The following is a 14,659-nucleotide window of genomic DNA, read 5'->3' on the forward strand; positions in this document are numbered from 1 at the left end:
GTTTCACAAAAGCAGTTTGAAAAAATTATTTTAATGTTTATGCAATTTACTGTAATACATCCTGAATTCATTCTTCATTATCATTACTGTGCTATCATAGCTTTGCATTACCCAAACCAAAACAAACCAAGGCAATTGAGTAATAAGAAATAATTGGCATTTTTCAAATTCCTCAGTGTGAGTAAAAGAAGGCAAGAACCCATTTATCAAAGAATGGAATTTAGTGTTTTTGAAAATTAGAAACTTTATAACTTAGCTCCCTCATTAGGTTCAGGGTTTTGCCATTTTATGCGCATGGAAATTGATGCTACTTTTTTTAAAGGTTATTTACTGATTTTGAGAGAGAGCATGCATGAGTGGTAGAGGGGCAGAGAGAGGGAGAGAGAACCCCAAGAAGGCTCCACACTGCCAGCACAAAGTCCAATGCAGGGCTCAATCTCAGAAACCATGAGATCATGACCTGAGCTGAAATTGAGATTCAGACACTTAACCCACTGAGACATCCACACACCTCCCAATGTCATGTTTTATGAACAAAAATTTGACTAGTGTAATTAAGCTTCTCATCATGGAGTGAAACTAAAACATGAGATCGTGTTTTAATAAAAATCCAAATGATGCACTTTAATGAATGTCCTTAAAGAAGTAGCTGAAAAGATCTTGATATTGATTATATCAGTAATTGGTCAGGAGTATTAAAAACACAAATCAATTCACAAATTACTGTTGGTTACCCACTGAATGCAGATATGCTGCTAGTTTTTAGGGACTCGAATACAGAAAGGAAAGGTTCTGGCCTTGGAAACCCTACATAATGTGATTGGAAAAATATTGCATAAGGTTTTAAGAACAATACATCTGACAGTCCCAGGCAGACTATGATCTCCTTTCAAGTTTCCTGTGTAGATCTGGATGGGTTTCCTGGGAAGTTTCAGAAGACCAGCAAGAGACATAAAGAGAGAAGAGGAAGCTGGGCTACAGGGGTGTGTGGGAGGAAGCAGAGGCACTTGGGAGAGCTGCAGGGGAATGCATTGCCATTAGCACATTAGCACAGCCCTGTGTCAACTTGAAAGGGCATAGCCAGACCCAGGCAGTGGTTTGGGCCGAGTAGGCCCTGTGCAGGCCTGCATACGAGGTACCATGGCAGTATTTTTTTTTTTTTTTTTACATTCCTGTGTTACATTTTCAGTGGAAAAAAAAACCTTTAAAACTAATAAAGAGATATGAAAATAACATCTAGTCTTTACTACTGAGTAGTTATTAAACCACTTGCACCAAATAGGTGTAATCTCCTTTTGATCTTTGTGAAATATTTAAAGAAGCTTCCCTAATTTGATCAGCTTCTGGCATTGATGGGTTTTGACCACGGGAGAGCATTTTCAGTAATTTTTATTGGACGCTGTGTCTGTAAGAATGGAAACCAGTAGTTTCACCTTAACATAACTTTACACTCTTGACTGAGGATAGTCAGTTTTAGAACAAGTCTGGCCATGGCCAGGTAACAAGGGGCAACTTATGACTCAGTTTCTTACATCTACTTCTTCTAAAGAGCATTCCACAGGCACTTGTGTGTCCCACAATAGAGGATTTTTGCTTCCCTCTATGTGGGCAGCTGTACAAGAACAGTACACATGGGCACGGTTCTCTAGACTGCCCGTATCACCACCAATATCTATATTATTTAAAAGGGGAAAAAATTAATAAATGATGAATGAATTTTACACTCAAGTTTCACTCTTCTTTTTTTTTAATTTTTAATGTTTTTATTTATTTTTGAGAGAGACAGAAGGAGAGAGAGCATGCTAGTGGGGGAGGGGCAGAAAGAGAGGGAGACACAAAATCTGAAGCAGGCTCCAGGCTCTGAGCTGTCAGCAAAGAGCCCGATGCGGGACTTGAACTCACAAACTGTGAGATCATGACCTGAGCCGGAGTCAGACGCTTAACTGACTGAGCCATCCAGGCGCCCCACAAGTTTTATTCTTCTTAAGTAAATAGTAGAAAAAGAAAGAATGAACAATAGATGAGAGTAGCTCCTGGGAATTTAAGTTTCACATGTACAAGAACTTCCTATGCTCCTTGGCCAGTAACTGTGACCAAATGAAGATGGTAAGATCGAACACTATCTGTGATTTCACCTGTGGGCTTGTTGTAACATAAACTATCAAGATTTCAGTAGTTGGAATTGATCTAAGTTTTCAGGGTTTTTTGTTTTGTTAGTTACTTTGTTTGTTTGTTTGGCTTAATTGCTGCATTTAGAAAGCGACCTGATTTAGGAAACAATTGTCTTTCTTTTGGCATCTTTCCAGGTTATCTTCCTTTTACTTTCCAACCACTCGATTTTCACTTTGAAAATGACTCTGCTCATATCTTTCACTTCTTCACCACCTACTCTCTCATTAATTCAGTGTCAGTCAGAATCTATGTCTGTCACTCAACTAAAACCACACCCTGGCAACCCTCCAGGGTCTCATCACCCTTACTTCTCTGTAATGGCTGTCATGGTTGATCACCTCTTCTTGGAATGCCCTCCTTCCTCGGTGCCACACCACCTAAACTCCTCTGAGTCATCTGTAGCCTAGGCTGCTCTTCTGGCCCCAGAACCCCCAACACACACGCGCGCGCGCGCGCGCAACGCGCGCGCGCACACACACACACACACACACACACACACGCAGTAGTTTGTATTGGTCTTGGTTTGATTTTCTCTCTCTCTCATGCACACGTGTACATGCACACACATACACACATGCATACACATTGTCTCTCTTTCTTTTTAAACTCACTTTTGCCTTTGGGCATATCTTCCATTGCCATGGTTCTGTTCATCCAGCTTCTATATTGTATCACCTGCTCAGACATCTCCACTAAGCTTCATGTCCACAACTATATCTGGTTACTGGTTGTTTCCATTAGAATGGGCTACTAAAACCTAAACTAAAGATGTCCCAAACTGATCTAATTCTCTTCTCCCTAAATATCCACTCTTCCATATTCGACTTACAAATTTGAGGCCTTTCCATTCTCTGAGTCAAATAGACTAGAACTTCCCAAGTTTTCTTCTTTTTTCCTTCCTTATCCAAGCAGTTGCCAGCCTCTGCAGATTTAGTCATCCCAATATATTTTCTATCCAATCTCCCATTTCTTATGCCACTGTATTAGTCAAGGTTCTCTAGAGAAACAGAACCAATAGGATGTGTATATATAAAGAGATTTATTTTGTGGAATTGGCTTATGTGATTATGGAAGATGGTGAGTCCAAAATCTTCAGGGAAAGTTGTCAGACTAGAGATCCAAGAAAAGCCAATGCTGCAGTTTGAGCCCAAAGGCCATCTGCTGGCAGAATTCTTCCTTGCTATGGTGAGTTCAGTCTTTGTTCTATTTGGGCCTTCAACTGATTGGATGAGGCTCTCCCATATTATTGAGAGCAATCTGCTTTATTCAAAGTCCACTGATTTAAATGTTAATCTCATCCAAAACACCCTCACAGAAATATTCAGACTAATGTTTGACCACATACCTGGGCACTGTGACCCATCCAAGTTGACCTATAAATTTAAGCATCACCTCCACTATCATATCCACCTATCACTGACAGTATCTCATAAAAATTATAATACTCTTGGGGTGCCTGGGTGCCTCAGTAGGTTAGGTGTCTGACTTCAGCTCAGATCATGATCTCATGGTTCTTGAGTTCGAGCCCCACATCGGGCTCTGTGCTGACAGCTCAGAGCTTGGAGCCTGCTTCAGATTCTGCGTCTCCCTCTCACTCTCTTCCCCTCCCCTGCTCATCCTCTGTCTCCCTCTCTCTCAAAAAATGAATAAACATTAAAAATTTTTTAAATAAAAAATAAAAAAATTATAATACTCTCCAACTGGCCTTCTGTCTTTTTAATCCCTCACCACTTCAAACCATCCTACCACTGCTCTGTCACTGTTAGTATATCTCTCAGTATAATACTATAAATCTTGCTCACTTTTTTGCTTTTCAAATCACATGCAGGCTCTAGTAATACATATCAGGCCCTCCCTGATATTGAGTCAAATAATCTTTCAAGCCTTATCAATAATGCTTTTATTTTATGTGTTGATGTAGCTGACTGGCTATTTCCAGCTGTTGTAGGTTAAAGCCTTGGTCTCTCATGTTTCCCACAGCAGGAAACTTTAACTCCCCAATCTGTTCATGCTGAAATTCTGTTTATAACATCTTAGCTACCACCAAACTCAAATTTACAATAATAGCTACACTCCAGTACATTTCTTTAGACACTTGAATTGTCCGTATCACCACCAATATCAACTGCAACGGAAAGAAAAAAGAAGCTAGTAAATGATGCATGGACATTTTATACTAAAGTCATATTCTGAGAGCAACAAACTGTGACAGAGAGTGAGGTTTAAATTTTTTCATATACCTGAAAATGAACATTGCAGCAGAGTGGAAGCCCGTGTCCCACCTCCCTCGCCAGAGGAAACTTCTAGGGTAGATTTGGTGTATACTAGTTGCATATGCAAAATACTGTATTGTTCTCTTTCTTTTTAGTTTATTAAGATATCAAAATGTACATAATATTCTGTAATTTCCTTTTTACAAAGCATTGTTTTTCAGATTTATCCAAGTCAATGCATATAAATAAAGTTCATTCATGTTAGCTACTTCAATGTATTCATTGTATAAATATTCAAAATTTATCATTACAGTTCCCTACCAATGGATATTTAGGTTGCTGCCTTTCTTTTTTTCTATTACACATAAATGTGTCATGTTTCCTTATAAATACGTTTATAATTAGGCAATACACTCAAAATTTAAATTGTTGGGGCACCTGGGTGGCTCAGTCAGCTGAACGTCCTACTTCAACTCAGGTCATGATCTTGCAGTTTGTGGGTTTGAGCCCCGCGTTGGACTCTGTGCTGACAGCTCGGAACCTGGAGCCTACACCCTGCTTCAGATTCTGTGTCCTTCTGTCTCTGCCCCTCCCCCTCTCGTGCTCTGTCTCTCTCTCTCTCTCTCTCTCCCTCAAAACTGAATAAACATTTAAAAAAATTATTTTAATTCAAATTGTTAAGTGGCAGAGTGTTTTCATCTTTAAATTTGCCAGATATTGTGCAATCGTTCTCCAAAGTGATTCTGCCAATTTATATTCCAATCAGCAGGTGTATGTGTACATTTCACTATCTGTAAATCAATACTATGGTCAGAATGTTTTAAGATTGGCCAATCACGACAGTGTGAAATATTTCCTTGTTTATAATTTCTGATTATTACGGGCTTCATCTTTCAATATGTTTGTCAGGTATTTGGATTTTCTCTTCTGTGAGTTGCCTGTTTATATCCTTTGACATATGGCTATTGGAATATTTGTGCTTCCTAATTTGTTAGTAGAGGTTCTTCACATAAAGTGAATTCTAACATTTGTCAATTAGATCTGTTGTACATAACCTCTCCCATTGTGTGACTTGCCTTTTATTTCATGTTCTTTTGTAATACATAAGTTTTTATAATTGTGATGTGTTGGGACTATGAAATACCTCTCTTATTATTACTATTATCTATGTCTTATTTAAGTAATCACTTGATAAAAATTTTAAATATTATATTTTTACTTTTACACTTTGGTTCTTTAATCTATCAGAGTTTAATCCACAAACTTTGTGTTTATTGAGAGGAAGAGATAGAGTAATTTTCTATTCATAAAGACAGTTATCCCTAAACTATTATGAACATTTACCACCCACTAATTTTATTTTATTTAAAAAAAAAATTTAACGTTTATTCATTTTTGAGAGAGAGAGAGAGAGACAAAGCGTGAGTCGGGGAGGGGCAGAGACAGAGGGAGACACAGAATCTGAAGCAGGATCCAGGCTCCGAACTGTCAGCACAGAGCCTGACACGGGGCTGGAACCCACGAATTGCGAGATCATGACCTGAGCCTGAGATGGACACTTTACCGACTGAGCCACTCAGGTACCCCTATCACTCACGAATTTAAATGCTCCCTATATTATATCTAATTCAAGACTATTTTTAACTTATGTTTATCTGTCTTTGCAACAATGTCATACTCTATCAATAATAATAGAGTAAGTAATTTTATAACAAGTCTTAAATATCTGTTAGTAAAAATCCTGTCCTCCTTGTTTCAATTTTTAAAAATTCTGCTATTTTGGGGCCTTGACTCTTTTTTAAAACTTTAAAGATATATATTATTTAGGGGCGCCTGGGTGGCTCAGTCCGTTGAGCGACCGACTTCAGCTCAGGTCATGATCTCGTGGTTCACGAGTTCGAGCCCCGCATCAGGCTCTGTGCTGACAGCTCGGAGCCCGGAGCCTGCTTCGGATTCTGTGTCTCCCTCTCTTTCTGCCCCTCCCCTGCTCACACTGTCTCTCTCTCTCTCTCTGTCAAAAATAATGAACATTAAAAAAATTAAAAAAATAAAGATATATTTTATTTAATCCAAAATACACAAAATATCATTTTCTTAATATAAAATATAATATTTTTGCTGCATCTTAATTTAGACTAGCCACACTTCAAGGGCTTAGTAGGTACATGTGGCTAGTGGCTACCATGCTAGATAGTGCATTGGACCTTTATTCTTGCAAATGATTTTTTGAATTGCCAAGTTCTATGAAAAAAAGATAATCTACATTTTCATATTATTGTCCATCCATCTATGAGCAAGTTGTGTCTTTGTTCATTTAGATCTTCATTTATATCCTTAAAAATATTTTGTAGTATTCCACATCCAGGTTTTGTGTATTTTTGAGCTACTTCACCAGATTCCTTGGAATATACTAAGCTATATACCTTGGATTTTTTTAGTTTTATCTCTTGAATATTTTTCTCTACTATATTTTCAAGTTGGTTGTTGTATATCATGTATATGAGTACTGTTTGATTTTTATATGTTGATCTTATGTCCAACAATATTGCTAAAGTGTCTTGTTTGTTCTAATAATTCTTTTTTTTTCTTTTTTTAAACCATAATTTATTGTCAAGTTGGCTAACATATAGTGTGTAAAGCGAGCTCTTGGTTTTGGGGATAGATTCCCGTGGCTCGTCGCTTACACACAACACCCAGTGCTCATCCCAACAAGTGCCCTCCTCAATGCCCATCCCCCATTTTCCCCTCTCCCCACACCCCATCCACCCCTCAGTTTGTTCTCTGTACTTAATAGTCTTTCATGGTTTGCCTCCTTCCCTCTCTGTTTGTAACTATTTTTCCCTTCGCTTCCCCTGTGGTCGTTGGTTAAGTTTCTCAAGTTCCACCTATGAGTGAAAACATATATCTGTCTTTCTCTGACTGACTTATTTCACTTAGCATAATATCTTCCAGGTCCATCCATGTTGCTGCAAATGGCATGATTTTATTCTTTCTCTGAATCTAGTCTGGAGGTAGGAAGGAACCAGGGAAAGTGGTTTTTAATACATCATTTGCCACCCTAAATCAGCTTTGTTGTTTTTGAACTGAGCTCATTCCACTTCCTCCAAAATCACTCCTTTATCCAAGGCTAAGCTGCTTATTCCTGAATGCCAGGAAATATGTTGCTGAATCTCTCTCTCTCTCTCTCTCTCTCTCTCTCTCTCATTCTCTCTCATGTCATCTCCTTCTTCTGAAGTATTGAGCAGAGAACAACTTAGATGCTCCTAGTGGGAAAAGGAAATACTGAAAAAGCTCTTGTTAATGTTTTAAAATATTACTATGTTATATGTAGTTAAATGCGATGCATTTGCTATAAAAGATACAATCAAGAGCAATAGGCATATTACAAATGGATATGTTTCCAAAGTCCATTTGTAAATAAATTTAAAAGAACTCCAAATATACCTTTTCATTGTAATAAAATAAAATTATAACATAAAAATGTTATAAACGGTAATTTAATGGATAATCCATCACAACCATTATTTAGCTCATAAAGTAGCTGAAATAGTGTCCAAATAGAACTATTGTAGTAACCGTCACTTGATGTTGACAGAATAGTTTCAGCTACTTTGCTAGTAATAGCACTGTAGCCATTATTAAGTAATATGATGTCCAGTAATTTGTCTGTAGGGAAAATGCTTCACTACAGCTGGAAGGGTGTGCTTTTCCTATCCTCCTAACTTAGTCTCAGAATAGAATAAGCTAATGATTTTTTTTAATATTTGTTTAGTTTTTGGAGGGGGAGCACAAGCGGGGGAGGGGCAAAGAGAGGGGGACAGAGGATCCAAAACAGGCTCTGCGCTGACAGGCTGACAGCAGCCCCGATGTGGGGCTGGAACTCAGAAACCACGAGATCATGACCTGAGCCTAAGTCGGGTGCTTAGCCAAATGAATCATCCAGGCGCCGGCTGGATCATGTAATGATTTTTAAGTTAGGTGTTATATGTCAGGGAGCTTCAATAATTAATCATAACAGAGAACAAAATGCCATGATAAATAAGTGTGCATATCTCCTAATTACTCATATATTGAAGAAAACAAATTTAATTAGGAGGGGATGAATGGGCATAGGAGCACCTGTAGACATTCAGAGAGTGACTTATGGACATCTTTAACAGAACCTTACTACTGTACCAATAATATGTTTAAAAGATTTATTTATTTAGTCATTCAAGATTATTAAGCAATTTGGGTTAATCTATGCACAAAATTTAGCTAAGTGTCCTACAATAGAAGCTTAGGTTCAAAGAACACTCTCTATTTTCCAATGTCCTTTCTATAGATGCTACTTAATTTGAATTTTATAAAATTCAAATAAAAGAGGAAAGGAGATATTATTATCCCATTTTAGTGGTGAGGAATCTGAGACTCAGTTTAACTGATGTGAACACCTTCATTCAGTTATGTGTGGAAATACCCAGGATTCAGATCTAAGCTTCATAATTTTAACTCCAAAGTTCTTTCCATTGAAAAATATATTAATGTTTATTTATTTTTGAGAGAGAGAGCATGAGCAGGAAATGGGCAGAGATAGAGGGAGACAGAGATTTGAAGTGGGCTGTGTTGGCAGCAGAGAGCCCAATGCAGGGCTTGAACTCACTCACAAACCCCAAGATCATGACCTGGGCTGAAGTGGACGTTTAACAGATTGAGCCACCCAGGCGTCCCTGAGCCATATATATGTATATGTTAAACACACAGCTCATTTTATACACACATTCACACATGCATGTGTATGTACACATATTAAAAACAGCAGATGATTCCCTTAATTTTTATCTGGACTATCATGTATTATAAAGCATTAGCCACATTACTGCTCTCCACATGCATTTATAAAGTATTTCATTTATTTATTTTTTTTACTTTAATTTCAAATTAAAGAATATTCTCCATAGGACTTTTAGGAATTTACTGTCAATGGGCGATAAGTGTTGCATAAAATCGATGGGAATCAAAATGCTTTGGATTACTATTATTTTGCAGTTTTAAATGACTGATAAACTCCACGTGTAATCTCCATGTTCTTCTTAGCTCATTAACTGAGCAAAGAGTACATATTACCAAAACTGATTTAAATAATAAACTTTAAAAAGATATGTAAACTTCTATTAAGAAATTCATTGCTACGGTGCTATTTTAATCAAACAAATACTTTAAAACCATTATGTGAACATATGTTATAGCTAGAGTCTATTGTCACAGGAAAGGTGAATGAGCACATCGATGGTTTTTCTATCTGTGTATTCAATCTGAAGATAATTAACTAATATGTTTCAGAGCAATTGTGGTTATTTGTAAATGAATGTGTTCATAAATAGTATTTTGCTTTAAAATCTTTAGTCATAACATTATAGTTCAGTGGTATTACATACATTCACGTTGTTGTGCTCCATCACCACCAGCCATCCGCATAACTTTTCATCTCGTAAAACAGAAACTCTGTCCCTGTTAAACAATAACTCCCCGTTCTCCCCTTTTCCTAGCTTCTGGAAACCACTATTATACTTTCTGTCTTTATAATTTTGACTACTCTAAGTACTTCATATAAGTGGAATCATATGGTGTTTGTCTTTTTGTGACTGGCTTATTTCACTTAGCGTAATGTGAAGGTCCATTCGTGTTGCAGCATGTTATAGAACTTTCTTCCTTTTAAGGCTGAACAATATTCCATTGTATGGATATACTATATGTTGTTTACCCATTCATCCATTGATAGATACGTGGGTGCTTCCGTACTTTAGCTATTGTGAATAAGGCTGCTATGAACATGGGTGTACAAATGTCTGTCTGAGACCTTGCTTTCAATGTGTTGGGTGTATAACCAGAAGTGGAATTGCTGGATCATAAAGTAATTCTATTTTAATTTTTTTGGTGACCCACCATGCTGTTTTCCATAGTATGATAACATTTTACATTCCCACCACAAGTGCACAGGGATCCCCATTTCTCCAATTCCTCATCAGTACTCGTTGTTTTCTTCCTTTTTTAAAATATTAGCCATACTAATGGCTGTGGGGTGATATTTGCATTTACATAATGATTTCTGACATTGAGCATCTTTTCATGTGTTTATTGGCCATTTTTATAATCTTTCCTGGAGAAATGTGAATTCAAGTCCTTTTCCCACTTTTGAATTGGTTTTTTGTTTTCTTCTGTTTGTTAGTGTGTGTGTGTGTGTGCGCGCGCATATTATTGAGTTGTAGGATTTCTCTATATATTCTGGATATTAGTCCCTTATTTGATATATGGTTGGCAAATATTTTATGTCATTCTATGGGTTGCTGTTTTACTCTTGTTGATAGTGTCTTTTGATGCATAAAATTTTTAAATTTTTATGAAGTCAATTTGCTTATTTTCCTTTCGTTACCTATGGCTTTGGCATCAAACGCAAGAAATCATTGCTAAATCTAATGTCATGAAGATTTTGTTTATGTTTTTTTCTAAGAGTTTTATTGTTTTTGGTTTACATGTAGGTTTCTTGATCCATTTTGAGTTAATTTGTGTATGTGAAGTTAGGTAAAAGTTCAACTTCATTCTTTTGCATGTGGATATCAAGTTTTCCCAGCACCATTGTTGAAAAACCTTTACTCTCCCTCATTAAATGGTCTTGGCCCCCTTGTTGATATCATTGGACTATATATATCAGAGTGTATTTTTGGGCTGTCTATTCTATTCCATTGGTTTTCATGGCAATACCATACTCTTGAAATCAGATGTGTGTGTCCTCCAGTTTTATTCTTCTTTATCAAGATTTGGCTATTTGAAGTCTCTTGAGATTCCATATGAATTTTAGGATTGGCTTTTCTATTTCTGAAAAAATGTTATTGGAACTTTGATAGGAATTACATTGAATCTGTAGATTGCTTTGTGTAGCATCGACGTTTTAACAATATTGGGGTTATTTTTAGTTACTCTTTTTATTTATTTACATTTATTTATTATTATTATTATTATTTTATGTTATTTTTTTTTGGAGAGAGAGAGAGAGAGAAAGAGCAAGTGGGGGAGGGCCAGGGAGAAGGAGAGACAGAATCCAAAGCAGACTCTGCACCATCATCACAGAACCTGATGTGGGAACTCACAAAGTGTGAGATCATGACCTGAGCAGAGATTAAGAATTGGATGCTTAACTGACTGAACCATCCAGGCTCCCCCAACAAGATTGTTTTCTATTCCATGATATATGTTTCCATTTATTAATGTAGTTTTTCATTTCTTCATGGAATGTAGTTTTCATTGTACAAGACTTTAACCTCCTTGTTCAATTCTGAAGTATTTTGATTTTTTGATGATATAAATACAATTGTTTTTGTAATTTTCTTCTCAGATTGTTTATTGTTAGTGTATAAAAATGAACTTGATTTTTTATATATTGACTTTCTATCTTACTACTTTGCTGAATTCAACCTTTCATTCTGTGTGTGTGTGTGTGTGTGTGTGTGTGTGTGTGTGTAATTTTTATGGTTTCCTGTGTATAAGATCATATCATCTGCAAACAGAGAAAATTTTACTTCTTTTGCAGTTTGGATGTTTTTGATCTCTTTTTCTCGCCTAATTGCTCTGGTAGAACCTCCAATACTATGATGAATAGAAATAGTAAAAGCAAGAATCCCTGACTTGTTACTGGTCTTAGAGAAAAAAAAATCAATCTCTCATCATTGAATATGATATTCATTGTGGGTTTTTCACAAACGGCTTTTATTATGTTGAGATAGTTTCCTTCTATTCCTAGTTTATTGAGTGTTTTTATCATGAAAGTGTATTGACTTTTGTCAAATGCTTTTTCTGCATCAATTGAGATGATCATGTGTTTTTTCCCTTCATTCTGTGGATGTGGCACATTATTTTGATGGAATTTCATATGTTAAACCATCCTTGCATTCCAAGAATAAATTCCACTTGGTTATGTGTATACTTTTTTCAATATCGTGTTGAATTCTGTTCACTAGTATTTTGTTGAGGATTTTTGCATTGATGTTCATAGGGATATTGATCTGTAGCATTCTTGCAGTGTCTTTGTCTGGCTTTGGTATCATGGTAATCAGGCCTTATAGAGTGAGTTAAGAAGTGTTCCCTCATCTTCAATTTTTGGGAAAAAGCTAAGAAGGATTGGTATTAGTTCTTTAAATATTTGATCAATGAAATCATCAGGTCCAGGACTTTTCTTTTTCGGGAGATGTTTGATTATTGATTCAATCTCTTTACTAGTTATAGATCTATTCAGATATTCCATTTCTTCCTGACGTAGTGTCAGGAGGCTTCGTTTCTAGAAATTTATCTAAGACTGCTACTATATTTGTAATATTTAAAAAATCACATATATCATGCTAATTGCCTACTCCATAAAATATCCTGTAGAAGTATGATTGTAAATGGTTCCACAATACTACCGCATGGGAGTGTCACACGTTACCTTCCTCCTGTTGTTGAATGTAGGTTGACTTCAACTATTTCTCTGCAATTAAAATCCACATACTGTGTGTGCATCTCTTCTATGTTCCTTGGGATAACTTTCCAGCTGTAGAGTTTGTAGATCATTGGGTCCATAAGCACTTTTTCCTTCTATGACCAAGTCTTTTGAGGTGATACCAACAATTGCTTCTCGGCCTTTTGGCTAAGATCAAGTGAGGTGATACCAGGAAGGAAGTTAGGCTTCAAGTTTAAGCTACCAGTTGAGCAACAATGACACTTTATTTAGACAATTTTCTTCTTATTATCTTACTATTCCAATTCTATTTTCCCAATAAATTATCTGTTTAATAAGTGGAGAATTATGCATAAAAATGTAATTAGTTTTGTCCCATAGCAATGTCTTAAATAAAACTTTATTTATAGTAATTTTACTTTTATTCTTAATAGGTTCAGTACTCATATGTGAATTTCCTAACTGTATTTAAAACTTGATAAACACTGACTAACTTATAACCATCATCACCAAAATAATAAATTTAACATTTGGTGAAAATTTGCTCTGTACCAGACATAGTGCCAAGCTCTTTATGTACATAATCTCATTGACTTAACAAAAGCCCTAGCAAAGTGGATATAATGAGTTCTGATTTACAGATGAGGAACCAGAGGGCCCGAGAGGACCAACCTTATAGCCTCAAATTAGACAAGGTAGTCACTTTGGACTAAGCAATTAAACACAGGGGTTTTGTTTTGTTTTGTTTTGTTTTTTTGTTTTCCCTCTGAGTGACAAGAGACCATGCTGCCTAAGCAGACAAAAGGCTGGATTTGGGGCTGGCACGAGCTCTCTCCACCAAGCAGGAGTATCACACTGTAGTCACAATGTGTCCAACACAGCACCTGCCCTCTCCAAGCCTCTCTCTTACTCTATCCCTCCCCACCCCCCCTTACCTAGTATATCAGTCTTCTTTTCCCACGAGTATAACATTTTCCCAGGATACTATCTGGTTAGTCTGTTTCTCAGGAGACCTGATTTCTTGTTGGGCTTCTATCCCTGACTATGGGATTTAGCCTCACAGGGATTTAAGGTCTATGGACCCATTTGGCACAACCCAGCTGCAGTTCTCCAATCATCAGGGCATGGTGGTCAGTCGGTGCTGCAATTGCTGACCCATTACCAGCCCCTTTTGGTGTCCACTGGCACTCAAGAGGTGAAACAAAATCTGCCCCAGACCTTAAGAACCCTCCTGTCCGCCATTCACGGGCTGCTGCGTTACACTCATCCTCAACTTCGAAAGGTCAGCGTATCTTGGAGGTGGCTTTAACATAAGAGATAACGTGGACATTTCACTCGTCCAGCTGATATTTCTTGTCCTTTGTCCAACTTTTGGAACTATTTCCTCTTACACTTTTAGCATTCCTAAGCGGATCCACTGCCCTGGTGACCAGTTTCCCCGTTGCCTCGGTTACGGTAAAAACAGCAGTTATTTGGTACTTTGTCAGGTTTTTTTCCAACTCCTTGGAGCCTTGCCTCTGCCACCAGCCTGCTATTTTCCCGAGTCTCCGCACCCGGTGGTCTGGCCACCGGGGTTCGACCCATGGCAGGCCAGTGACCAAGTCTGGTCTCGATTCAGGTCCCTGCTGTGCGTCCACATTCTTTTTACCTAACACATACACTAACCCTGTCCTGCGATTCGTCTTCTTTCTTTTTATATCCGTCTCCTTTCTGATAAAAGTACGTGCTCAGGAGTAGAGCTTAGAAAATTAAGCAAAGTTGTTTCGAAACACGCAGAGGTCACTTTAAGAATTCAAAGGATGTA

The sequence above is a fragment of the Panthera pardus genome, unplaced genomic scaffold, assembly GCF_024362965.1.
Source record: "Panthera pardus isolate Hobbes unplaced genomic scaffold, ASM2436296v1 HiC_scaffold_26, whole genome shotgun sequence".
NCBI lineage: Eukaryota > Metazoa > Chordata > Mammalia > Carnivora > Felidae > Panthera > Panthera pardus.